The 27,989-nt window shown below is 40.5% G+C and overlaps 1 pseudogene; it reads left to right on the forward strand.

Annotated features, from left to right (window-relative positions):
- Positions 1 to 2,342: 2,342 nt before the first annotated feature.
- Positions 2,343 to 27,950, forward strand: LOC147433155 (uncharacterized; annotated as a pseudogene).
- The last annotated feature ends 39 nt before the right edge of the window (positions 27,951 to 27,989 follow it).

Below are 27,989 nucleotides of genomic sequence, written 5' to 3' on the forward strand. Positions count from 1 at the left end.
AAACCTCTGCCTCTTGTCTTGCTGTTTTTGCCTGGGTTTATCTGTATCCCATGTTTGGTTATTTGTACTATTCTTGGACCTCTCAATCACCTACCATCTCTTTTCACTTGAATAAGGCAATTTTTATACTTATTATTATGGTGGTAAAGGAGTGGACTATTCTTACTTTCTACAACTTGATAGGCTTTTTGTTTATCTTCTTTCAATCAATCTTATACCTATTTTGGGTTTTTCTCAACCTATCGGCACTACTTCTTGTCTTGTGATGGAGAATTTTAACTCATTAACTACCCTAAAATAATTTTCAATACCTCTGCTTTATACACTTAATTCCATACCTATTTTAATTGACCATGGGCTACCTCTTTGTTGCAGTTCATTCTCGATGTCCTCTTAGGATTGTATTTCTTGTTCACCTATTAGGTGTATAGTTTTTCTCAACTTTGATAGAGATTGCAGTGTCTACATAGTTAGATTTAAGTTATACAATAATAATTTTTTATGTTAATATTATACTAATTAGGTTCAAAACGGACGGAGAGAGAGAGACTATCAACATAGTTTAGTTGTAGAAATGTACGTGATGCAAGTGGAGAAGAGATTTGTCCTTCTAGTATGATTCTCTTATACTCTTGGCAGTATCTTCCTTTCCTCTTCTACCATCATCATTGTGGATTTTCACTACGAGCACTAATACTACTACCACTACTAATAGCTTAGGCTCAATGGCAATGTCAATGTTTTTTTTGAAACTTGTCCAAGGAAAACCAAATGCATGACTAACGCACCAAAACATAAAACACGATGAGGCCTCATAAAACATTGGATGAGTTTTCGTGTGTGTGTGTGTGTGTGTGTGTGAGAGAGAGAGAGAGAGAGAGAGAGAGGCTTTCAAACCATATGGTGAAATTTTCCATGACACCAAAGAACACAACTTGCAAATACAACTTGAATGACAGCTTGCAAATACAACCACAAAATCTACGCACTTCACAAGCTCACATATACCATGGATGTCTACCCAAGGCACACTATTCAAACTATGAAGCAACTGAACGTCATAACTTAAGCCAAGAGAGAGAAGGGAAAGCAAACACATTGCATGGTAAAGCTGATGAGTATGTGATGCAAGTTCATACAAACAACATTTTCTATGTTTGCAGCACACTATACAAATAACATATAAACCATAAATGCAAACCACTATACAAATAACATGTAACCCCAACAACATATCAACCCAGGAAATCCATAAAACCTAGACTTATTTGATAATTGATAAAGTAAACCCAGTACACATATCAACCCAGGCAAGCCATAAACTCAGACTTAATTTAACATGCGAACATGTAAACGTGGATAACATGTCAACCCAAACAAATTGTAACACAAAAGTTTTTTAACCACCTAGCATAAGACGAGGAGAGAATGAAAAGTTCGCATTCCATGTTAGAGCTGATAAGTATGTGAAACAAAATCATACAAATGACATAGTCACTCAAAACAATCTCAAGCAGCTGAAGATAAAATCTCTTGCGCCTCATCCTCGTCACTACTAACATCTGGGGCACCATCCTCACTGTCCCCTTTGCCACTTCCACCGCCGTCATCCTCGTCATCAGTCCCATCATCCTCACCATCATCACCGCCACCACTTATGTCACCCCCACCATCATCATCACCGCCTCTCCAGGTACATCCGCCTATAGAGGAGCATCTTGGCCCTGAGGCGTTGCAATCTTCAAACCCTGCACACGTTGGAACAAGTAAACCCAAACGTCCACAGATAAACCCGGACATTCACAGGTAAGCCCGGGAACTTTCTTACTTGTTCTGGCTGTTGGGCCTTTAAAGCCCCCTTCTTCCCTTCCTTGGTCATAGCAGCAGCAGGCTTGCATGGCTCCGGTTCTACAACCGCCAATGGAGGAACATCGTCATTGTTTGGTCCATTCCCCGCTTTCTTCTTCCTTTCCCCAGTCAGAGCAACAGTCTTGACCGGCGAAGGCTCCGAAACAACATCGGGCTGAGACACTTCAAAAAGGAGCCCCCCCCCCACCTCTTTGACCTCCTCAACCAGGGTTGGGCCCCGCTGGCCTCGCCCTCGACCGTGTGGCTCTCATCGCAGGCGGCTTTTTGGCTCCCCCCCCTAGTCCTTCCAGCAGGCTTCTTTGGTGGAGGTGTAGAGTAGGCGCCCCTCATTCCCTTCCTCCCTCCCTTCTTTGCCTTGCCCGCCATCTCTGGGCAATCCTGGACAGAGCTCCCCCTTGCCTGCGATGCCCTTCAAACCCCTTGGACAGACCTGCGTGATGCCCTAAAACACCCCCTCAAACCCCAAAATAGAGATGGCAATGTTGAACGCCCATCTCCTAAGCTATACACAGAAGGTGCAAAGTGAAAGCAACCCGTGCGACATGGCGGGACGACCTGCAGGCTCCCGAGTTGAGGTGACACACCCCACTTCAAAATCATGGCGGTGATCATGTCGGATTCCCCCCCCCCGTCATAATTAATGCCGACATGGATCATTCGTGGCCATCTCACGCCCGTCTGGAGGCCACATCACCCACTCGGCGCCACATCGTCCCGCCATTCGTCGTCCGAGTTTACCTCCTACCCCGAACCTGGCCCCACCACGCGAACGATCCAGATCATCTCACTCATCTCGCCTTAGTTCCGCACCGTCGATCCCATGAACGAGCTTCTTAAATGCGCATGTGTATATAGTCCTGACTCCTGTGGGCAAGTAAGCCTTGAATATTTTGGAGCCTTGGTGTACCTATTGAAGCCTTGAAGATTTTGGAGCCTTGGTGTACCTATGCAGGCTCCATCACTTGAGAGTGCCCTTTATTTGATGTTACTTGATGACTCCAATCATTTCACCTGGATATGTTTTCTTTATCGTAAGGATGAGAGTCATAAGACCTTTGATAAATTGGTATATATGCTCATGAAGCAGTACTTTCGATGCCTCAATCCATTTCCAAAGAAGTAGAGGGGGAACTTGGGAATTTTGTCTTGAAAGTCCAATAAAATTATATATGCTAGCTATAACACTTTTTTTCAAAAGCGCTTTTATGGTCTGGTGTAGGAGGATATCATAGTCACAAAGATGATGTCTTTGACAAGAATCTTCTTAATGAAGTAGCACAAAAAATATTTAGGGTGTAAAAAACATTTTTCAAACATACAAAATTCCTTTCCTTTAATTTGCCAAGGGGAAATTTTGAAAAAATAAGTTTATTTTTTGAACTTTTTACACAATTTTGACTATTTCGGAGCAAAATTTCACCTTTTTGCCTTGCCCTCAACCGGCAGTTTTGAAATTGAGAATGGCACAATATTAAGTTGAAACACATTTTTCCGGAACATTGCGGGCCATGCGAGACGAATTCATGTCCTTTGACGGTTATCTTGCACTGATGCTTTTGGGATAGAATTTGGCCTTTTCCCCTTGCCCCTCACCTTATTGCCAAGCGTTGCATAGATTTTCTTGATTTTTTGGAGCAAAGTTCCACTTTTTCCCTTGCCCCCAACTGGCTCTTTTCAATTGCTAGACCGAAAGTTTATTTAAAAGAAAGGTTGTTATCCAAGGTTTTGCGGCGGAATTTTGCCTTTTCCTTTCCCTAAAATGAAACTTTGGGAAATAGTTGTTTTGAAAGTTTGGACATTAAGGTGTAAAAACCTTTTAAAACATACAAAATTCCTTTCCTTTAATTTGCCAAGGGGAAATTTTAAAAAAATAATTTTATTTATTCTATTTTTATACTATTTTTCTCTATTTTAGGGTAGAAATTCTCCTTTTCCCCTTGCCCTCAATCAGCATTTTTGAAATTGAGAACAACACAATATTGTGCTGGAACTCATTTTTCCTAAACACTGCAAGCCATGTGAGGTAGACCCATGTACTTTGACGGCTATCTCGCACCCATGCTTTTGGGGCAGAACTTGGCCTTTTCCCCTTGCCCTCACCTTGCTCTTGCATATAGAAAACCGTTTTTCATTCATACAAAATTCTTTTCCTTTAATTTGCCAAGGGGAATTTTTTTAATCAAAGTTTACATATAATGCCTTATTGGTGTGCGAGGCACTCTAGAAAGAGATCACTAACTGTAAATGCCCTCGATTGGCATTTTTGACATTGAGAACCACACAATATTAAGATGGGACACTTTTTTTCCAAACATTGTTGCGAAGCGAACCCCATGTACTTTGACGATTGTCTTGCACCCGTGCTTTTGGGGCGGAGTTTGGCCTTTTCCCTTTGCCCTCAAGTTATTGCCAAGCTTGCACTAATTTTCTCAATTTTTTGGGGTGGAGTTTCACCTTTTCCCCTTGCCCCCAATTGGCGCTTTTCGATTGCTAGATCGAAAGTTTTTTTAAAAATTGGTTGTTTTCCAGGGTTTTGCAATACTTTTTCTCTATTTTGGTGTGGAATTTCGCCTTCTCCCCTTGTTGAACTTATATGTGAAGCTACTCAATATATGGCTTCTCTATATATGGCACCCAGGTCCCCTCTATATATACATCATCTCATGTGTGTATTCTACACACTTTGGGGTTCTACTTCTGTGCTCTCTCCTTCTCTCTCAACATGGTATCAGAGCAGTACGTTTTTGTTTTCGATTTTTCTCCTGATCAAAATCGATTTTACAGAAACTACCCGCGTGAGAGACCGGAATCGTTCACGGACTGCGTACATACCTGAAAAACAGCTTTCGTGTTTTGTTTTTGATTTTTCTGCTAATTGGAAACGATTTTGCAAAAACTACCCATGAAAGAGATCGGAATCGATGTGGTCTACAACTTTGCAGGAGGAAGTTTCTTCAAATTCTACACCGATTTTGAGTTATCGTTCACGGACTACGTACATACCTGAAAAACAGCTTTCGCGTTTTGTTTTTGATTTTTCTGCTAATTGGAAACGATTTTGCAGAAACTACCCGCTGTAGAGACTGGAATCCATGTAGTCTACAACTTTGCAGAAGGAAGTTTTTTCCAATTCTGCACCGATTTTGAGTTATCGTTCGCGGACTGCGTACATACCTAAAAAGCAACTTCTGCTTTCTGTTTTTGATTTTTTTGCTAATTAGAAACGATTTTGCAAAAACTACTTGAGAGTGAAACCGGAATCGATGTGTTCTACAACTTTGCAGAAGGAAGTTTTTTCAAATTCTGCACCAATTTTGAGTTATCGTTCGCGGACTGCGTACATACCTGAAAAGCAACTTCCGCGTTTTGTTTTTGATTTTTCTGCTAATTGAAAACGATTTTGCAGAAACTACCCATGAAAGACCGGAATCGATGTGGTCTACAACTTTGCAGAAGGAAGTGTTTTCAAATTCTGCACCGATTTTGAGTTACTGTTCGCGGACTACGTACATACCTGAAAAGCAATTTTTGCTTTTTGTTTTTGATTTTTCTGCTTATTGAAAACGATTTTGCAGAAACCACCCACGTGAAAAGACCGGAATCGATGTGGTCTACAAATTTGCAGAAGAAAGTGTTTTCAAATTCTGCACCGATTTTGAGTTATCGTTCGAGGACTGCGTACATCCCTAAAAAGCAATTTCCGTTTTTTGTTTTTTTTATTTTTCTGCTTATTGAAAACGATTTTGCAGAAACTACCCACGTGAGAGACCGGAATCGATGTGTTCTTCAACTTTGTAGAAGAAACTACTCGCGATGCGGATTGGAATCGATGTGGTCTATAACTTTGCAGAAGAAAGTTTCTCTAAATTCTGCACCGATTTTGGGTTATCGTCTCGGACTGCGAATATGTTTGAAAATCAAAATTTTACTTTTTGCTTTTGATTTTTCTCATAATTGAAAACTTCTCAATTATATTTTTCTTCATCAATCATATATTTGTTTCTGACGTAACTTTGCTGCAGAAGCCAGTTACACATCGTTCCGATTCAGTCGAGCCGTTGATGATCGTCCAAATTCTATCGAGCTACTGTTGGTACATGATCTTTTGTTATATGATATACTCGTTCATTGATTCTCGTATAATTATTCTTTTAGAGATATAGTTTACGTCGTTTTATTGATAATTTCTCATTGATACCATAGTGATTTTGATGGTACCATGATGATGTTTTGTTAATACTTTGGTCATGGTGATTTTCGTTGATACCATGATGATATGTCATTGATACCATAGTTATTCTCGGTGGTGCCATGAAAATATTTCGTTGATACCATGGATATTCTCGGTGATTCCATGATGATATTTCCTTGATTCCATGGTGATTTTTGTTGATACCATGATGATGTTTTATTGACACCATGGTTATTCTCGGTGATACCATGATGTTGTTTCGTTGATACCATGGTTATTCTCGGTGATGCCATGATGATGTTTCGTTGATACCATGGTTATTCTCGGTGATGCCATGATGTTGTTTCGTTGATACAATGATTATTCTCGATGATATCATGATGCTTTTCGTTGATACCATGATCATTTATTCATTTTTATTGATATAATGATGATATTTTGTTAATACTTTGATGGTATTCATTGATCACTACATTGATAAATGTTGTTTTATGTAGTATATACACATATCATTTGTATCACGTAATCACACATTTTGTACTTTTACGTTTATACTTTATGTACCATATGTTGTCGTGCGTATATATGTCATCAAAAGAGTGGCGTCGCGAACCATCTCTTATGGCATTGTGAACGTAATTATTTCATTAACGATGCTAATAATTTTCATGACATGTTTTTTTTTGGAGTCTATGATCTATGTAGGATTGATCAAAGAATTGATTTTATGAAGACAAACTTGGTGACAATAAAAGATTTATGAAGATATGTTTGGTGATGCCATATTGATGACAACATGAAGACATGTTTGGTGATGCGATATTGATGACAAGCTACACAGCAGATTCACAGAGACACTTTTGATTACAAGCTAATCGATAGCTTTTACACCTCTTTATTGAACCTTTGTATTCATTATTGTATTGATAGGATAGGAGTAATGTAACTCCTCATAAAACATTCATTGTAAAAGGAGTGATGTAGCTCCTCGTAAACATTTGTATATTCAATGATTTTTATAATATAACGGTGGGTGTATATAGAGCTGTGGGTTTTTCCCTTGATCCCCCAAGGGTTTTTTCATCCATAGTTATGGACCCTTATTTGAGCAGGGGTGTTGAACTTATATGTGAAGCTACTCAATATATGGCTTCTCTATATATGGCACCCAGGTCCCCTCTATATATACATCATCTCATGTGTGTATTCTACACACTTTGGGGTTCTACTTCTGTGCTCTCTCCTTCTCTCTCAACACCCCTTGCCCTCAATCGGGACTTTTTATTAACGAGGGGAAAGTTTGGAAACTAGGGTGTTCTTGCATTGTTTTCCTCGATCTTGGGGCGGAATTGGTGTATAATCTTAGGAATTCGTGTGATAGTGGACATAGTTGCCCCACAACTAAGTCTATTATTATAATGGTAGAAAATGGTATGATGTTAAGCCGAGACACATTTTTCCCGAACACATTGTGTGTGTGTGTGTGTGTGTGTGTGTGTGTGTGTGTGTGTGTGTGTGTGTGTGTGTGTGTGTGTGTGTGTGTGTGTGTGTGTGTGTGTGAGAGAGAGAGAGAGAGAGAGAGAGAGAGAGAGAGAGAGAAAAAATAAGATGCTAATTCTATATATTGGTTTTTGTCATTGACAAGGCCCAAAGCAAGAAGCCAAGTCCAAGGTTGAAGGCAAGCAAATCCGAGGCAAAGAGTGAGAAAATCCAAGGCAGCATGAGTGAATTCGAGGCGACAAAGGTGGAGGAAAATCTTGACTAAAGTTGAAGGTTTTCTCTAAACTGTATGCCATTCTCACCTTTGATTAGGGATTTCAAGGTCTAAATGAAAATTTGAAAATTATATAATTTGTCAGGTGGGATTACACTAAACCGGTCCTCTTGACATTGCTTTTTCTTTGCATTTCGTGGGTGCAATCACCTTATGGTGTTCTCAAGGTCAAAATGAAAATCTCAAGGTAAATATTAAAATTTGTTAGGTGGGACTACACTAAGCTGATCTTTAGAGCACTCTCATAGCCAAATATTTTTTTTCAAAACACTGATGATGAAGGGAACGACGAATTAGGCTAGCCCTCCACTATATTTGGAGATTTCTAAATTAAATTCCTCCAAGTTTCATGCGTGCTATCACCTTGGGGTCAAATTTAGAGATAAATCTCAAAACTCGTAGGTGGGATTGCACTTAAGTTAGGATGCTTTTCTCCAAAACATGGGTGCTTTGAGTTTCATGGGTGCTATTACCTTTCGTAGGTGCTATCATCTTGAGGTGAAAGTTTAGAGGTGGATCTCAAAATTCATAGGTGGGATTGCACTAAACTTGGATTTTTCATGTGTGTCAATGAGTGGCGGTCTTTTGACGTGGTGTGTTTTCCCTTGGGCCCAGAAAGAGAAGCAAAAGCCTTTAATTTGGTGATGGTTCAAATGGTCTCACCTACAGTCAATGTTGTGTGGTTGACTTTATCATGATTGAGATTATTTGGCCCTCTTTTTTAAAATAAGATATCCATGGATGGAAGTACACTAAACCAATCTTCAAGCACTCCAATACAAAATGATTTTGCCTAAAATGTGAGTGGTGAAGATGGGTGGTGGCAAAGGGAAACCCTTGCGTATATTTGATGTTTTTTACACCCTAAATTCCTTTGAGCTTTGGAGGTGTTCTTGCTTTCCAGTTGGAATTTAGAGGTGAATTCCAAATTTGCAAGTGAGAATGCACTAAACCTAGGTTTGAACAATGTTTAAAGAAAAATTATAGCTTTTGAGACAACTGTCTCCCTCCCCCCTCCCTCTTTCTATCATAGCCACTTTTGGCCACGAGCTATCCTCTATGTCTTTGTAGGTTTTCTCAACTTCAGATAATGATTTCAAAGGTAAATTGTCAAGTAAAAGCTACGTGGGATTACACTAAACATAGCTCTTTTTTGAGCACTTGGATAAAAAATATTAATGCTACAATACTTGAGAGATTTAAGATTTCTTTTGGAGTGATTTAGTCTATCACCCTGCTAAAACATCTCTCTCTCTCTCTCTCTCTCTCTCTCTCTCTCTCTCTCAATCACTTTTGACCACTAGCTACCTCTCTACACCTTTGCACCATAGCCTTCGGGACCATTGGGACTACTACACCTATGTTATATCACGCTGCCATGATGTCTAAATTGATTATACATATTGAATTGCTAAAAGAGGCCCAATGGAACCTCGTCTCAACATCTCCAAGCATCAGGAAAGTGCATGATTCACGCTCATGAGAAAAGCCGCTCTATTTCTTTTTTTTTACACATGAAACATGCAATTGCTAGCCTATGCTCTATCATGCTGCCATGATGTCTAAATTGATTATACATATTGAACTACTAAAAGAGGCCCAATGGAACCTCGTCTCAACATCTCCAAGCATCAGGCAAGTGCATGATTCACACTCATGAGAAAAGCCGCTCTATTTCTTTTTTTTTACACATGAAACATATGCAATATATTCCTAGCCTTGTAAAGCGCACGTGCGCGCGTGCGCGCGCACACACACACACACAGAAAAAAGAGGTCGAATACAACCGCATCTCAACATATCTTAACATCAAGCAAGTGCGTGATTCACACTCATGACAAAAGGCACTCTATATTTCTAAAAAACTACATGACACGTGCAATTCCTAAAAAACTATATATATATATATATATAGATAGATAGATAGATAGATAGATAGATAAAGAGAGAGAGAGCAATCAAGAAAGTTTGTGCCAAAAACTAGCCGGAATATTTTCTATTTTAGAGGAAACCCAAGTAATTCCTCTTACTACAGTCATAAATGTAGAGCTCATTACCTCATTTGTGTTAAGCTAAGAAAGAAATATTGCATGAGACAAGTAAGGCCCCTTGACATGTCCACATGTCAATGAACTAGAATTTTTCTCTTAATCACGAGCAACGTAGCTGTCCAAAATGGAGAAGGAAATGGGAGACCCAATCTATTGCAACGGGGCAAGAAAATCTGATAACCAATCTACCAAACTTCAAGCTTCCTCTCCTTCTTAATGTATGTAGCCATGATAAACACATTTTCTAGCACCATAGAGAGAGATAAAAGACTCCAAATGTTACCTCATCTCAACATTCCCTACTATAAAAGAAGGCAGTCTGCATTTCAAAACAAAACACGTACATGGCACATGCAATTCCTAGCATTGTACATGTGAGGTATAGATAGATAGATAGAGAGAGAGAGAGAGAGAGAGAGAGCGGTCAAATTTGTGACAAAAACTAGCCCCAAAAGTTTCTATTTCAAAGGAAACCCAAGTGATTCCTCATATTACAATGGAAAACGTAGAGCTCCTTACCTCATTTACGTTATTCTGAGAAATACTGCATGAGACAAGCAAGACCCCTTGAAACTCTTGCTCTTAGCATAGCAGTCAAAAATGGAAAGGGAGCTGGGAGAGCCACTCTACTACAACAGGGCAAGAAACTCTGATAATTAATCTACCAAACTTTAAGATTCCTCCTCTTCTTCATGCAGGTAGCCATGATAGGCACGTTTTGTAGCACAATAAGAAGACCCCATTACGGGGCAGGTTTTGAATGTCATACGGGCAATGCTAATAGGCTTGCACGATGAGTCTTGATACCTAAGTAAACTATTCAATGGAATTTTGAGAACCAACCTACTATATTTGTGAGAAGGAATTGGAAAACCCAATCTATCACATTGGGTGAGAAAACCAACAAAACCACTCTTACCACACTTGGGTGGTTCAACCTTTCTCTCCTTCTCTCATGCAAGAACCCATGAATAATATGTTCTTGATGTCATAGAGAGAACCAATGATAGAGATGCTAAATAACCTTCAAGAAGTCTCACAACTGAGTCTTCAACTCCAATGTGTCATTTCATATTCAATTTATCCTATGACGTCTATAAAATTTAATATATCTTACTGATAGAATAAGTGGGAGGATGCATGAAAGGAAATGTTTGTCAAGCAATAGAAAGGATCTATCAAACAAGCCTTGAACTCATGCGCACAAATTCCTAACTCATCTTATATTAAAAGTATAGAAGCTTACACTATTACAAGAAGATTTAGAAATTTTCTCATATAGAAAATGAGTCTTTTTCATAGTTTTTCATACAATGCATAACATCATGAGCTTCTGCTCGAGAGGCATTGCATACCTAGCTAGGTACGATTGGGGCAGGGGACCTCTGTCCCCCCCCCCCAAAACCAGGCCGGCGGGGCCCTTGGCCCCAATCGTACCTAGCTAGGTATGCAGGCCCTCTCTCATAGAAGCTCATGATGTTGAGGTAAGTCACAATGTGGGAATTATTGTGAGAATCCGTCCAAAACTTCTTGTGGGCTGATATGATGAACAGGAGACGTCGTGTTCACGCAAAGGAAGGCCCTTCGTGCAGTCAGGACTCAGCACTAGTGTGTAAAGGCTGAGCAGGAGATGTACACGTCGATGTGGACAATGCTTTCTTGTTATTAGATGCAACCATTTATTCCCGAGTTGGCCGAGAAGGAAGTTATCTTGGACTGTAGACATCGAGAGTTACAGTCTCTATTTGCTAGCTAGTTATATAGCCGAGCGACTATAATTAAAAGCAAGCATGGAGATCAGAGTGGCAATACGTCTAGCTGTGCAGCAGACAAACCTGCAGGTTATTGAATAAATTTTGTAGGCCTTTAGATTTTGAATAGTTGCGTTTAAAATTTGACGTGTTGTTTTTTCTTTGAAATCTGTTCAGAAGTCGAAGAAATCATTGATGTGCCGAAAACCATTGCTGACCTAATTCTGGGTAACTTTCAATGGACTAGTCACTAGACCGCTAAAGCTAATTACTCTGGTGAAAAAAAAAAAAAAAGACAAACCTGCTGGTTATTGAATAAATTTTGTAGGGCTTTAGACTTTGAAATTTGAATAGTTGCAATATCCTGGGGGAGATTACAAAACCAGCGAGGTACAAGTAGCTGGGAGATATTGTAATTTGTAACCTTGTTTCTTATCTAATATTCACTCTCAATGCTTTTTATGGGAATTTTTTTTTTGTTTTTGAATAGTTGCGTTTCAAATTTGACACGATTTTTTTTGTGAAGTCTGTTCAGAAGAAGAAATCAATCGTTATCATGAGATAATAATTGGTGTGTCGGAAACAGAGGAAGAAATCGTCCCCAAAGAGTTGGTCTAACGGTAAGGCTTTGGCCTCTCAACCTACGAGTTGTGGGTTCAAATCCCCTATTGGGTCACACTCTAGAGGGACACCTTGTGCTCATCTGGTGTTCACGTTGCTAGGGCTCTTGCCCTTGGACACTCGAGTGCATCCTCCTCTTGGGGTGGGTCACCCGAGGAGGACATTCCTAGCTGGTTGCTACGAGTTCTCTCCGTCGTTCCCACCATGTGGTGCATCAATTAGGTGGCCATGGTGATGCCTATGCGTGGCTCTTGCCCGATGGTACACGGCCCTTCCCCGACCATGTAACATGGCTAATATTTGGAAGGGATAAGCACCTCCCCCTGTGCCCTCTAGTGTGTCGAAAAAAAAACAGAGGAAGAAATCATTGGTGAGCTAATTCAGAGTGGCAATACGTCTAGCTGTCTGGCAGCAGACAAACCTGCAGTTATACGTTATTGAATAAATTTTGTAGGCCTTTCGATTTTTTATTTATTTTTTTACCTTAAAGGGCGTGAGAACGTTATATTGAGTAGAGAACAAAATCACATTGTGGGGCTTTACAAAATGTTGCTTCCATATGAACCAATAGTAATGAGGTAATTACAAAAAATTGGGGAGCATCAACACCATTCTGCATACATTTTAGGTTTTCAGGCCTTTTGATTTTGAATAGTTGCGTTTAAAATTTGACGTGTTGTTTTTTGTTTTAGAATGTAACTCTCAATGGACTAGACGACTAAAGCTAATAACTCTGGATTACCTGCAAATGGACATGGACTTCGTAGACAAGTGGATTAAATCTAAGGTATCTAGAACAATCAATATCTAGATCTTTTTTTTTGTTTTGAAAATGATTTCACTCAACACAGTACAGCAGCCAGCTGGTAAATTAGGTTGCACTTAGCCTAAAATCGGTCCCATGCAGGCTGAAAGATATGGGTGAAACCTCCTCAAATTTTCAAGATTTTAGTTATCCCACTTTCATTCTGAGTACGTACCTGCAAGAGAGCCAGAATTAGCATATCTATAGCTTGCACAGCCAACCGTTAAAAGGTCCAGTAAACTCGGATCGGGTTAGCTAGGAAGGAGGGAATCATAAACACAACGAACCATCCAATGTAAAGACGGTTTTCGGTTCTCAATCGCAGAAACAACACCCCATAAACTTAGGTTGCACGTTCGGGTGATTCTAAAGTTGGGGGATGATGATGATGGTCTGTTTTCGAGAGATGATGGTCTGTTGCGCTGGGGTGGGACGTGTCGATGGTCCGGCCTACCTCCCACGGCCAGCGCCTGTGTGGGCTTTGATAGAAAGCAAGGTCTCATAGTTTTGAACTGTAGAACAGATTACTCCCAGCTTGAACTGTAGAACAGATTACTCCCAGCAACCTCAGTTTTGGCTTTACTTTTAATTCGATCGAACGGTCGATATAACTGGGGCTAGGGGAGAATGTAGCCTAGAAAACGTTTGTTTTTCAAATGAACTTCATGTCATGCAGAGTACATGTGTGATTCTAACTCGACTGAATTGTTGCAAGTATAGGAACACAATTGGCTATTATATGATAAGGAACGTCATCTATTCGAGGCATGGCTACAAGTGTAGCTGAACTATGTCCGGATGATCATCAACAACAGCTGGCAGCTTTCTTAATCCTGCAGTCCGATAAGAAATATATCCCTCAAACATATCTATGGTTTGCTGCAAAGACAGCGGCCCTAAGCAACAACAAGGAACTGGTGCTTGGCCTCATCGACAAGCTCGACCCAAAAAGCGCATGTGATCAGGTATCACAAGCTACATGGCTTGTAATATATGGCTTGTAATATATTCGTGGCTTTACATTATATGGCGGTTTCTTGTCAACCTCGATGAAGAAAAAGTGAGTAAGCTTTTCTTCTGCCTTTTTTCTTCTTTCAATAAAGTCCTTTTGTATTGAGCTTAATAAGGTGCATAGAAGGTAGAAGCCTATGACATAATGAGGGGGAAGGCGGAAAATTTAATAACTTTTTTCCTTTTCAACTAGATAAATTTTAGAAAAAATTACCAAAATACCCCTCTAATTTGAGGAAATTCTCAAAATACCCTTCAAATTTCAAAAATTCTCAAAATACCCTTGTACCTATTTTGGCTGCATTGTTCAAGATTTTCTAATCTTCATTCGTTTTTGACAATTGAGATCCGTTTTTTAGCGTTTAGCATGTAATTTGTCACCAGTTACAATCGCAAAAAAGGCAATTATGTTTAAAAATAATGAAGCAATTTATCTCCAAAGCCTACATAACCAACTCAAATTGTAGTTTTAGCATCTTGTACGATAGACAATCACTCTTCTTGTGAAACCCTACAATAAATTTTATTTTTTGAGAAATTTACTCTCACAACCGGGGCTATTTTGGGAGTTTTGGTAAATTTGAAGGGCATTTTGGCAATTATATGACAAAATATCGGAGGTATTTTGGGAATTTTTGAAATTTGAGGGGTATTTTCGTAATTTTTCCTAAATTTTATTACAATTGAAAATAGATTTCCCTCATCAAAAGTGTAATTTGCCAATTATAGCTTCACGTTCTAATCTTTCACATACTATATATTGCACCTTTTCGTAAAATGAAAATATGAACTATATTTTGATCATCTACTATTATGGCATAAAAATTAGATTCTTAATAGCAAGAAACCATGGTAGTTGCTATCAAGAAACCCCTTTATAGAGATATCACTATCTCACATTCAGCACATATTCTGCAATGAACTTAATGATAAATGCATCACCTATTGAGCAATGAGTAGATGCTCAATCACTTCATATGAATTTTTGTGAGCTTATCTCCCACGACACTAAGTGACATCGAAGAGGGTAGAACTGGGCTAGTGGGATTGATGGTACCTAGACCAAGCACAAATCACGAAGTAAATCGGTGTTGGCAAAGAAAGTGCCAACCAACCGGACCCAGATTGTGCACTCACTATGAAAATATCAAAACGTTTACCGCACCTTTTTACCACGTTTTGTAGAGTGAGAGAGAGCCCAAAATGGGTAGGCACAATGTTATCTCCTAGTCCACTTTGAAATCCAAGCATACAAATAAAGCTATAGGTTTTCAACTCAAGAATGTAACTTTTCCAAAGTTTAAGGGTGACGAATGAGAATCCAAAAAGGATGCAATTTTGACCTTCTTATACAAGTGGCACGACATTCACGAATAGGGAGGTACCTTAGATCAGGAAACAACCACATATACTAGTTTATCTCTAAAAGGAAATCGTACAAGTGTTGGATGCCTTTTCTGCTTGAGGCTAGCCAATGTCTTCGGATGAGTTCAAAATGGTTCTACGCAAGGAGCTCTTGACAGACAACAAGCAATCAAATAAAAAATATCATGGGACACTTGTTGCATGGGTTGCATGTCTCTTATAGATTATATATCCAAGTATAGGGATATTACACTAATTGTGGATGATCTAAATGAATTCTAGAAGCAAAGGGCTTTTGTTCAAGGTCTCCAACAAGAATACAAGCTTCACATTAAGTATCAATATCCAAAAACATTGGATGAAGCAATTAAACATGCTGAGAAATTTGATGATGATCTACAAAAGGAAAAGAAGGATGGAGGCCACTCTAGCAACAATACTTGGTAGCGTTCTAGTTTTGATTTCTCGTGTGTCAAAGGATACAAGAAGCGTGAAAGCCTTCTTTTTCATTTTTGAAAATGTCGAAGTTATTACTATCACCGACACTTGATAGTGACATCTTGTACAAGCGTCGAACATATTTTTATGACCCGATGTTACTATCCTATAAAGTGAAGTACTTGTACGTGTACATCTCGCATAAGCATCAATCATCTTTTTATGAGCTACTTGCAATGCAAATTTGAACGGATCTTGCTTGCTAGCAATTAATATGTACTACTTAAGACAATGAAGGGGTCAAAACCAAGCGAATAGATGTCCATAAGGGGTCTCTCAAACTTCTATTGATTTGATTCTGACCTCCGGAGGCCCTAGGCTTAAAAAGGCTATATCTTGAGATAGAGATGTCATATTTGAGCGTTTTAAAGTACTATACTAAGATATTTGGACGTTCCAAATACATATGTGGTATTCTATTTGTACTTTGAAAACATCTCTTATGTGTTTTCTCTCATCGCACATCACATCACTCTTTAAGATTTATGGACATGGTTTTTTGTGCACACTTAAGTTGAGCTCTCAAAAAGCATCTTTTACGAGTATGCATTTAAGTGATTGAGTAAAATTTTACGTATGTACTATGAGAAATACAATTTAAAAAAGTTAATTTTGTATTTTTCAAAATTACCTCTCTCTTTGCTGAGTTGGCATTTTTTACAAGGCCCAAAATTGAGTCCAAATTTCTCGTAATGATTGATCTTATTTGGAGCATACCAAGAAGGAAAAACTTTGCTAAAAATTTCTTTCTAATAAGCATTCAAAGAATGATTGTCCACGATTTCAAAATAAGCACGTAGAAGCATCCAAAGGAAAGTGAAGGCTTTACACATGGTACAACACTTGACCCTAGATTCATCGCCAAAGATGTTGTGTCTTTGTAGCTATGTGGTAGTCCACTTTTGGTCCACATAGGTTGTTTTATATGCATGACACTATTAACGAAGAGAGAGTTTGCATTTTAATGGATGACGGAGTGACTCATAACTTTCTTAATTACAAGCTAGTCAAGAAATTGAAGCTTCCCCATACTACTTGTTCTTATGGAATAGATGATTGGACATGATAAGGATGTTTGGGACACAATTTTACAAGGAGTTTAGCTTAATGTTTAGCTTAACGAAACTTGACTTGAAGTTCTAGGTCACGAACATGGACAAAGCTGATGTGGTTCTGGGACATTAAGAATGGTTGCATAGTTTAGGAAATAATTTGCACTGCAATCATAAACACGATTACTTTTTGTCACTTTTCGTAGATGGAAAGCATGTGCATTTTAGTTTTTTTTGTTTCTTCTTGTGAAGAAGATAATGTGAATTCTAATGTGCAGTATGCTATGAATTCTTTAAAGACAGAACAAGATGTTCCTAAGGTTTGAGTTCTTTGTCCTCAAGCAAGGGAGAATTTAGATCCCAACCACCCTCTCAGGATGTGTAAATGTTATATCCAGCCATGTATCCATGATGTTGAGAATTCTCCTTAGTGGTAATTGTGTTGTGGTGGTAGCTTCTAGGGTGAAAACTGAAGCTCTCTTTTTGATGGGCATGCCCCATTCCCCCCTTATTGGTTCCCCCCATTTTAGGTATCAGAATCTAGCCCCTTCGCACTTGTCCCGTGCTGTCTTTTTCATGGCACCCACCGTGGGTTCTTGTATAAGAAACATGGTTCGACAAAGGTAGCAACTCTTCAAACATAAGAGTTGTACCAATAGCTCATTGAAACCTAGCTCGACGCTCTGTTGCCTTGACAGCCTTGGTGCTACTGCATGAGCCAGGAGGGGCTCCCGGCGGGATGTCCTGGGGTCAAGGAGGGAGTGCTGAGCTGGGGAGGTTTTGGCTATGGTAGATCGGCATCGACTTGGACTAGTGCTTCGACGACCATCCATTTTTGGAATCAGGGTTGATGATGGACAGGCAAAGCAGATGGTGTCAAAACCTCTACTCGCTCTGGTTTGTGTGTTGTTGTCCTTGTTCGGTTCTGGTGCTGCGAGGTTTTCTCAGATACAGTGGTACGGTATGATGGAACTTTTGTTCAGTTGCGAGGACTGTGGAGGGTTTGGTTGCGTCTGGTTGGGCCTTGTTGTGGAGTCCCAGCTTCGTGGGTCTACTGCTTTGTAGGTTATTGGCTTCCTGGCAAAAAGCCTATGTATGGTCATTATTGGTTGTAGTTGTTTGGTCATACTGTATGGTTACGGCTCCATGTAAAATCCGAGTCGAATGTACTTGTCTTGTATGCTTGGGAGTTTATGTTGTTTAGGGGTTCCCTAGAGGGTGAGGCTGTCTCGTGAGTAGAAGTCATGATAGTCTTGGTGGCACCCCTTCGGGGTTATGTAACCATTTCTTTTTTGTTGTCTGTGGTCGGATTGTGGTAGTATCCTTTGTGTATGAGCTCCATGGCTCGTGTTGAGCATGGACAGGATGTAATCTGTTTTGTTATTATGCTAATAGTAAAAACACTACTCACAGTTGTGAGTTTGGCAAAAAAAAAAAAACATGGTTCGACAGAGGGGTGGGCCTGGGTTTAGCTTGCATTTTACCCTTCCCGCGAGGTTGTAGAGTTGGGGAGCTCATAGGCGACGCCTGCCGGCAGGGGGCAAGCTCAGGCAGGATGGTGGCATCGCGCCGATTTCAAGCTGGTGGCTCTGGTGGTGGGGTTTTGCCCTGGTGGGGGCCTTCTGGCGGTCGCTTCCCCAGCCTTGGCATGCCCTCTCTTTCCCCCTAAATTTTTGCCTGCAGGGAGAGGCCATCCTCCCTCCTCTTTCCCGAGAGGCATTGGTGGCCAGATCTTATGATGCTTGTCTGGCAGGGTGGGCTCGTTGTGGCAGAATGTGCCTATCGTGGTGGCACAGGTGAATGGTCTTTGGAGGGGTGTGCTTCCTCTTAAAGCTTGGCTTCTGTGCTACTCGGCTCGATCAACGCTGTGACTGCTCATCCTCGAAGTTGGGGCTGTTGGTTCTTCTTTCGACTTGTGTTTTTGTTGGTATGTGTTCCTTCGGCTTTAATCGGTTGTATGCTTGCTGGTTGGGGCCTGGGCATGGTCTGCCCTCGTTTATAAGTGACACGGGGTGTGTAATAGGACTAGTCTTTGAAGTTCTTAAAGTTGAAAAGAATGTAGCAGGGCATATCTTTCGTTAGCACGATTTGAAAGATTGTTGAATAGTCTATTAAATAGAGCTTATACGAATGAGTTGAGATATTAAGAGAGAACATATATTCTTTTTTTTAAATAATACACTAAAGACGGATTTGATAAAGATTAATGAATAACAGATAGTCTGTCTATGAACAGTAAAATTGAGATTTTTATTAATATCAATGTTTTATATTTATGTGTTTTAACTTAAAATGCATGGGTAGGCTTAAAATAAGTTGTAAAAGTAGTGGAGACCCAAAAATAGAGGTTTTATGAGTCGCGACCTAAAAGTTGCGTTTTTAGCCAAACAGAGACGTTTTTCGCAATTCTGTTCGCGTTGCCTTGTAGATAAGACCTATTCCCGTCGTTTTGAGTACCTGGATTGCTCTGTTCTGAGTTCGTTTGTAAAAGTTATGATGAAAACAAACAGAAAACAGCAGCAGTGTAGTGTACACAGGGACAAACAGACATACAACATCATACAGTTCTCCCTGCTATCAACCAAGAAGTGGATTGTTTCTTCATGGTAGAGTATGACAATTGAGATTATGAAGGTATATAATTATGTTTTTTTACTTTGATTATCATGTTGAATTGGTTGCAGGAGTATGTTCTTTTGGCTATTTTGTAGGCGATGCAGAAATCAATGTGTGAAACAGGATCTGTGCAAAGTGTCATGATAGAAATCTAACCTTTACGGATCGCTTAGCGATCACGTTCTTATATTATTCTCGCAGGTATACTTGGTACGAAGATCGTGCAAGCTTTTCGAGGAAAAGAAGGATAAAAGCACGACGGGTGGTGCGTTTGGGATCATTCATTGATCTCTTCTTCTGCGAGTGCGAGTGCAAGTGCGAGTGAGAGTGAGAGTGAGAGTGCGAGTGCGAGTGCGAGTGAGACACTGCATGCAAGCGAACTGAAGCTCGGGGGTGGTCGGGAGGTTCGAGCTCCGTACAACGGAGTGCGCCCATATATTTTGCTCCTCTGTTGTATCAAAACTCTACAAAGATTCATCAATACAAAGATCTATTTCTCTATCTTTTGCTATCGATCTCTATTATTCGATTCCCGTGACAATTGGTATCAGAGCAAGCGGTTGATTCTGGACATGGACGGATACGAGAAGAAGATAAAGGAGCAAGAATACCTGATTCGATGACTACGAGAGGATCTGGAAATTTCAAATCGGGAGCGTGCTGAGGCTCTGCGAGGCAAAGCAACACGAGACCCTGATATCTATGTGGAAATTAATGGTGAACAGGAAGACGAAACCATGCTCTTCCACCAGGAAACAATAATCAACGAGTGGGCGCTGGGGCACCGAGCGGTGGAGATGGTGGTGATGATGGAGATGATGATGATGGGAACGGTGGTGATGGACGTCGCGGTCGTCCACACGAAAGAGAGCGGAATGACGGCGAAGCGGAAACTAAGGAAAGGAAAGGACGAAGAAGGGAACGTGATGAAGAAGATGCAGATGAAGATTCTGAAAGGGCAGCTTTGCAGCAAGTCTTCAAGAAGGCAAAGATTAACGAGTTTAATGGCATCGAGAAAACTGGTGAAGATCTCGAAGCATGGATTGAAGAGTTAGAAGATTATTTTGCATTGAAGAAGTTCTCTGAAGAGGCAAAAGCAAAGGTTGCAGTTGTTCATCTTCGACAAACCGCAAAGCTTTGGTGGAAAGCATACCTTAAACAACGAACAAAGGTTACTCCAATCACTTGGGAGGAATTTAAAATGCAAGCGTATAAAAGGTACTGTTCTCCACACTATGAGATGGATAAAAAGATGGAGTTTTACAAGTTTCAGCAGCAACCTGAGGACGAGCCAAGTCTTACTGTACATGAGTATAAGGAGAAGTTTTTGCGACTTCACAAGTATGCACCGGAAGTAGAAGGAGAGGCGTTGACAAACAAATTTATCGAAGGACTGCGTAAAGATCTGTATTATCAAGTAAAGGGCAGGGGCTACCGATTTTCTGGATGCTATTGCGAAGGCCAAAAATTATGAGAAGAAGGTGAAGTATGAGAGCCGCAACCCTACTCCAAGCAGAATTATACCTACCAGGCATAGAATGCAGAATAGGCCTGTTCAGACAAACACTGAGTTTCCCCGAAGAAATTTTACAAATAATCAGAGAAGACCACCTAATAATTTTTCAAATCAGAATCAGAATTTCAATCGAAATCAGAGTACAAATCAGAATGCTGTAACCAACCGCAATCAAAATTTGGGACAGAATACTGTAAACAACCGCAATCAAAATTTGGGTCAAAATGATGCAAATCAGAATCAAAGAAGACGACAACCGCTGCGGTGGCAACATGATCCTGCTTTTCTAGAACGAGCAAGGAGATTTGGGTTATGTTTTCGTTGCGGTGAGCAAGGTCACAAGACGTTCGAATGCCCAAATAAGGAGATCGATCAGGCTGTTCTTGCACGAATGGAAGCCAATATGAATGCGATGGACACCACGATTGAGGAAGCGAGCGAGGAAGGTAAGTGCTCTGAAATTCCTATGAAATGCATGACAACGTCTGTCCATCATTTAAGGGCATCCGTTATAAGAATTCGGGGTAAGATAGGAACTGAAATTGTGAATTTTCTCATTGATTCGGGTAGTACGCATTGTTTTATGTCTAACAAGCTTGCACAGACTTTGAAATTGAATTCTGATTCCCATATTAGGAGACCTGTAGAATTGGCCAATGGGAAGAAACATTATACACAGGGTCATATTCAGAACTTACCTTTTTTGCTGAACAAAGAGAAACATTCGGGAGAATTTTATGTTATTAGCATGGGTGAACGGGATGTAATTTTGGGAATGGATTGGTTGGCTGCGAACCATGCATTGATTGATTGTGAGAGGGGTGAGTTGGTTTTTAAAAACAGAGATGGTCATGCGATTAAAGCTGAGGAGAGAAATACTAAATCACTTCTGATTTCTGCCATGAAACTTTTGAGGGGGGTGAGACAAGGGTGTGAGACGTTTCTTGTGTTTCCCGTGAAAATAACTGATACTGCTTTGACCATTGCACGCTTGTTGTGAAAGAGATATTTCGTTTGCATGGCATGCCCAAGAGCATAGTGTCTGACAGAGATTCTAAGTTCACTTCACATTTCTGGAGAGCGACTTTTGACTCTATAGGTACCCAGCTACGCATGTCTACTGCTTTTCATCCTCAAACCGATGGGAAACAGAGAGAGTGAATCGTATTTTAGAATATATGTTACGAATGTATGTCAATGAAAACCAATCTAATTGGAATGAATATTTGCCTTTGGTTGAATTTGCATATAACAGTTCATATCATTCATCTATTAGGATGACCCCGTTTGAAGCAATGTATGGCTATAACTGTCCCACACCATAAATTTTCTTAGCTCAAGGAATAAGGTAGAACTGTCACGTGAGATGCTTGAAAAGATGGATAACGAGTTGGCCAAAATCAGGGGGAATATTAGAGAAGCCCAAAAGAGACATAAACTGTATTATGACAAGAAACATCGTGTTGTGGAGTATGAAACTGGTGATATGGTTTTTTAAAGGTTATTCCTGAGAAGTCTCATTTGATTCTTGGAAATGATAGAAGATTGTCTCCACGATTTGTTGATCCATTTAAAATTTTGAAGCGCATTGGTTCATTAGCTTACAAATTGGAACTGCCTTCTCATGTTTAAGTGCATGATCATGTATTCTATGTGAGTTTATTGAAAAAGTATGTTCCTAATGTGCATCATGTTTTAGAGGACAACTCTAAGTTGAAAGATGACGGACCATTGACTGTAGAACCAGACTTAATACTAGATAGGCGTTTTAAACATCTGAGAAATAGAGACATTGTGGAAGTTTTGGTTAAGTGGCAGAACTATCCATAGTAGAGGATGCATCATGGGTTGATCTTAGTGTTTTGCAAAGAGAATTTTTCTCTTTTTAGACCAACTCTGAGGACAGAGTTAATTTTGATAAGGGGAGAATGTAATAGGACTAGTCTTTGAAGTTCTTAAAGTTGAAAAGAATGTAGCAGGGCATATCTTTCGTTAGCACGATTTGAAAGATTGTTGAATAGTCTATTAAATAGAGCTTATACGAATGAGTTGAGATATTAAGAGAGAACATATATTCTTTTTTTTAAATAATACACTAAAGACGGATTTGATAAAGATTAATGAATAACAGATAGTCTGTCTATGAACAGTAAAATTGAGATTTTTATTAATATCAATGTTTTATATTTATGTGTTTTAACTTAAAATGCATGGGTAGGCTTAAAATAAGTTGTAAAAGTAGTGGAGACCCAAAAATATAGGTTTTATGAGTCACGACCTAAAAGTTGCGTTTTTAGCCAAACAGAGACGTTTTTCGCAATTCTGTTCGCGTTGCCTTGTAGATCATACCTATTCGCGTCGTTTTGAGTACCTGGATTGCTCTGTTCTGAGTTCGTTTATAAAAGTTATGATGAAAACAAACAGAAAGCAGCAGCAGTGTAGTGTACACAGGGACAGACAGACATACAACATCATACAGTTCTCCCTGCTATCAACCAAGAAGTGGATTGTTTCTTCATGGTAGAGTATGAAAATTGAGATTATGAAGGTATATAATATGTTTTTTTTTTACTTTGATTATCATGTTGAATTGGTTGCGCGAGTATGTTCTTTTGGCTATTTTGTAGGCGATGCAGAAATCAATGTGTGAAACAGGATCTGTGCAAAATGTCATGATAGAAATCTAACCTTTACGGATCGCTTAGCGATCACGTTCTTATATTATTCTCGCAGGTATACTTGGTACGAAGATGGTGCAGGCTTTTCGAGGAAAAGAAGGATAAAAGCACGATGGGTGGTGCGTTTGGGGATCATTCATTGATCTCTTCTTCTGCGAGTGCGAGTGCGAGTGAGAGTGAGAGTGAGAGTGCGAGTGCGAGTGCGAGTGAGACGCTGCATGCAAGCGAACTGAAGCTCGGGGGTGGTCGGGAGGTTCGAGCTCCGTACAACGGAGTGCGCCCATATATTTTGCTCCTCTGTTGTATCAAAACTCTACAAAGATTCATCAATACAAAGATCTATTTCTCTATCTTTTGCTATCGATCTCTATTATTCGGTTCCCGTGACAGGGTGTCACTCGAGGGATCAACGGCGGGGGCGTATTTTCGGCGAGGAGGAGAGCTTTGGGCGGTCGGCGGATCAACACAGCGGGGGGGACAAGAGTTATATAGTACAGGCCTCGCATAGCTTTCAACGTGGCGCGCTAGGCGAGATGGATTGAGTGTGGGTGTGTGAAGGGGTAGGTCGCAGGGTCGAACCCTGACAGTGGATGAGGACCATTCTTTTTTGTGCTTCCTTGAAATGAATCGATGGTGGATCCGTTGCGCGTCGTTGATCCCTTGAATCAATCCCGTGACACCTATTAACGAGGATGGTCTGCCTTGTGGGAGGTGGGAGGATCTTGTATCAGCAGGCCTTAAAGTTGACTCCCTCCTTTAGATTTTGGTTAAATATATACGACTCCTAGTCTACATTTATCGAGCTTCAAATTACACTCAACCTATAAAAGTTGAGCGTCAATCGATTTTTGAGTTGTGTAGTTCAAATGACGTTTAACATTGTACGATACTATGTCACTACAATATAACAAGTGACACCTCTACACATGCATGCATTCATAATAAACATTTGAAACATGAGAGAGCTCATATTCAAAATTGCATAGTATTTTGAAGTATCTAACCTTGAGATAATAAGAATACACAAGTTACAACACAAGTTACAACACCCTACTTCTTATACTTGGGAGTCTAATGACACCTTGCCCTTAGTAAGAAAGTTTCATGGTGAAGCCTTTGTGGACCATTCTAGCCTTCATTTGATGCCCAAAATGCCAATGACGCCCAAAATGGCCTCCAAATTTAAGGCCTGTGTATCAGTTAAAGGATTCCGTGTAAAAAGCCTACATATCTGGATTGTGTTGTGGTTTTATGGGGTGTTTATATCATGTAACCATGCATATGATGAACGTTTGTGGTGCTTTTGTACCGTCTGAGCATGGGTTTTATGTACTTTTGTTTAGCTTTAATACAATATCACTCGCTCGTTTTGAGTGAGTATATATGAAATTAAAAAAAAAAACCATGGTTCCTTAGCCCTGTACTCTCTCTGTCTTTTTATTATGATTTCTGCTTTTGTAGAAAAATAAATAAAAGGTAATCAATAAACCGTCTTAAAATTAAAACGGTAAATTTATTATATATATAAGATTAAGGGTAAGATCTTGAAATTAAATAAAAAATGGTATAATTTTAATTTGTCTCGTTTTATGTGAAGCTGCGTCCTACAGTTCAGGATTGGCAAAATATCTTGTCACGTACAGAATATTCCCTTGATGCAAAATATTTCCCCTGATGATGGATGGGCGTCCTTACATTTTGCTGCTGCATGGGGAGATGCCAAGTGCGTGGAGAAATTGCTCAAAGTGCCGTACAGTATTGTGCAGGTGAAGGCGAAGACCAAAACATTAAAAGGCTATACGCCATTACATTTAGCAGCTTACCATGGGAATGTTTCCATTGTGAAGTTACTTCTACAGGCGGATGCAGGTGGGAGTAAAGTAAAAGACAGCAAAGGGCGCAAAAGCATTGTTGCATATTACAGAACATGACGTGGATGCAGTTGATGAAAATGGAATGACCCCTTTACACCTTGCCAGCTGCCGAGGTCATAGTGCAGTAGTAAGAGAGCTGTTGTGTCATGCGCATCGACCCGATAAACAATGTGACAAGAACCTTACTGCAACGATCCAAAGACTATTCATCCCCGTTCTTCTTCAAGAAAGAAGGGAACAAGTGTGGTCTAGCCGGTTTTCCATCTCCGACCTCGACCTTGAGTCTTGTTTCGCTCCCAATGCCGTCTTCCTAGAACCTAACCAACTGCAGTCAGAAGTATGGTGCCCTGGAGGATTCAATGCTCTACATTTTGCTGTTGTTTATGGAGACAAGAGCACCGTGACGGAGATCTTGCAAAAATATGCCCCGGACAAGGAACTACAAGCTAAAGACAGCTTAGGTCTCACTACTGCTGATTGGTTTGGGCCCAAGCTATGGAAGTACCTGAATTATATAGCAAAAGCAACTTGCTGATGCAGCCCATCAATTTTGAAAAGGCCAAAACGTACCGCCATCATATTAGAGAAGCCGAACAAGAGAGAAGGAAACTAGAATGGGCAATTGACATGACCGAGGCTATACTAAGCAGAAGATGGCTAGCAGCAGGATGCATAGCGCGCCGTGGGGTGACAGATAACATCGGCATTGACAAAGCTGTCTGGGGCCATCTAGAGACCGCAATCAATAAGGTATTCGAAAATAGCTGCACGCAAAAATATCGTCAGGATCTCATTGAGAGGATGCTGGCGGAGTTGGTGAGTGGGGGGGCTTTCTCCAAGAGTAGCTTAGTAATTATGCAATGTTTCGTGAAGTGGCCAATTAAGCAGGAGATGGTGCATCTAGTGAAGGATATTGTGAAAAACACTACGAAGGTAGGTGAATTCCTGATCAATACTGTGGAGGTGGATCATCACGGCATAATTCAATCAGCTGATATTGACTATCCATTGGAGGCACAAATGGTGGATCATCACGGCATAAGTAATCAATCATCTCATAATGACTCTCCACTGGAGGCAGCCAGTAGGATAAAGGGGACAAAGGGATCACAAATGGTGGCAGCGATAGAGGAACAGGCAGAGGTGAAGAGGATTCTACTTGAAGACCGGCAGGTGTACGTGGAATATTCCAACACAATCTTGGTAGGGGCGGTGCTGGTAGCAGCACTGGCATTCCAAGGGTGGGTGCAGACACCGCAAGGGTATGCAGGGATTCCACTAGACTCATCCAGCAACCGCATGCTACGCTTTGCACGCTGCAACAGCTTGGGTTTCTTCTTCGCGATGGGGGCATTCATGGCCGGTGCGGTGGGTGCGATGCCACCCAAAAGTGGCGAGTTTGTTAAATACAGCGAGAAAGTGATTCGAGCAGCGTGTGTGGCCAGCCTCCTCATGGCGGTGGCGGTGGCATGTCAGGTGGTGGACTTCCCTTTGACTTATGTTTCCACAGTGTTCACCATTATCAGCTCTACAGGCTAGGCGTAGCATAGGTAGGCTGTAGCTACATGCGGACTCCCCAACCGCCACCTAGTTAGATATGCTACGCCAGTGGCTTAGCATATCTAACTCGGTAACGCCAGTAGTACGCCTTGCCTAGAGACGCTCATGATGTCATCATAAATGCAACGTGGGAATTTGTCTAAAACTTCTTGTGTGCAGGTGGTGGGCTTTGCCAGCGCCCTGGTAGCCATTCAGTCGGGCGGCCGACACAATATTCAAGACATGCTTGTCTTCAATAAATTTGGAACAATCATTATTTTCATCCTCTCCTTCTGGTTTCTTGCTCGCCTCAACAATGTGATAAATATTTTCTGCCTGCTTCTGGAAGCTCTGCCCAGAACCTTCCACTACATCTTCATGGTCATGTTTAACTTCTGGCGCACATTCCGAAAGTCCCCACCCTTTCGGCGCTTTGTCCTCTATCCTTTCTATGGACTTGTGTTATACCCACTCCCTCTTCACCTTCGTCAACATGTCACAGAAACAACTCGCTCAATCTCTTTGACATTTCAATTAAACACTGATGATTTCAAGCTCAAATTAAACCGTCTGAGAAAATCTATCGACAGCTGGTTGCTAAAGCAACAAATATTGTACGAAGGAAAGGAAGGTGATGAACGAGAGGTCGGCTTAAAGAGCCCGGAACATGGAGACGAGCATATCTTGGTAGAAAGAAAGGTGTACACGAGGCCTTCTCCCCTTCCCACCCACCTTTAGTGGTCTAGCCCTACACATGTATGTCACTACTTTTGTGCA

This window comes from Adiantum capillus-veneris, chromosome 20 (genome assembly GCF_014529385.1).
Source record: "Adiantum capillus-veneris isolate H3 chromosome 20, ASM1452938v2, whole genome shotgun sequence".
Classification (NCBI taxonomy): Eukaryota; Viridiplantae; Streptophyta; class Polypodiopsida; order Polypodiales; family Pteridaceae; genus Adiantum; species Adiantum capillus-veneris.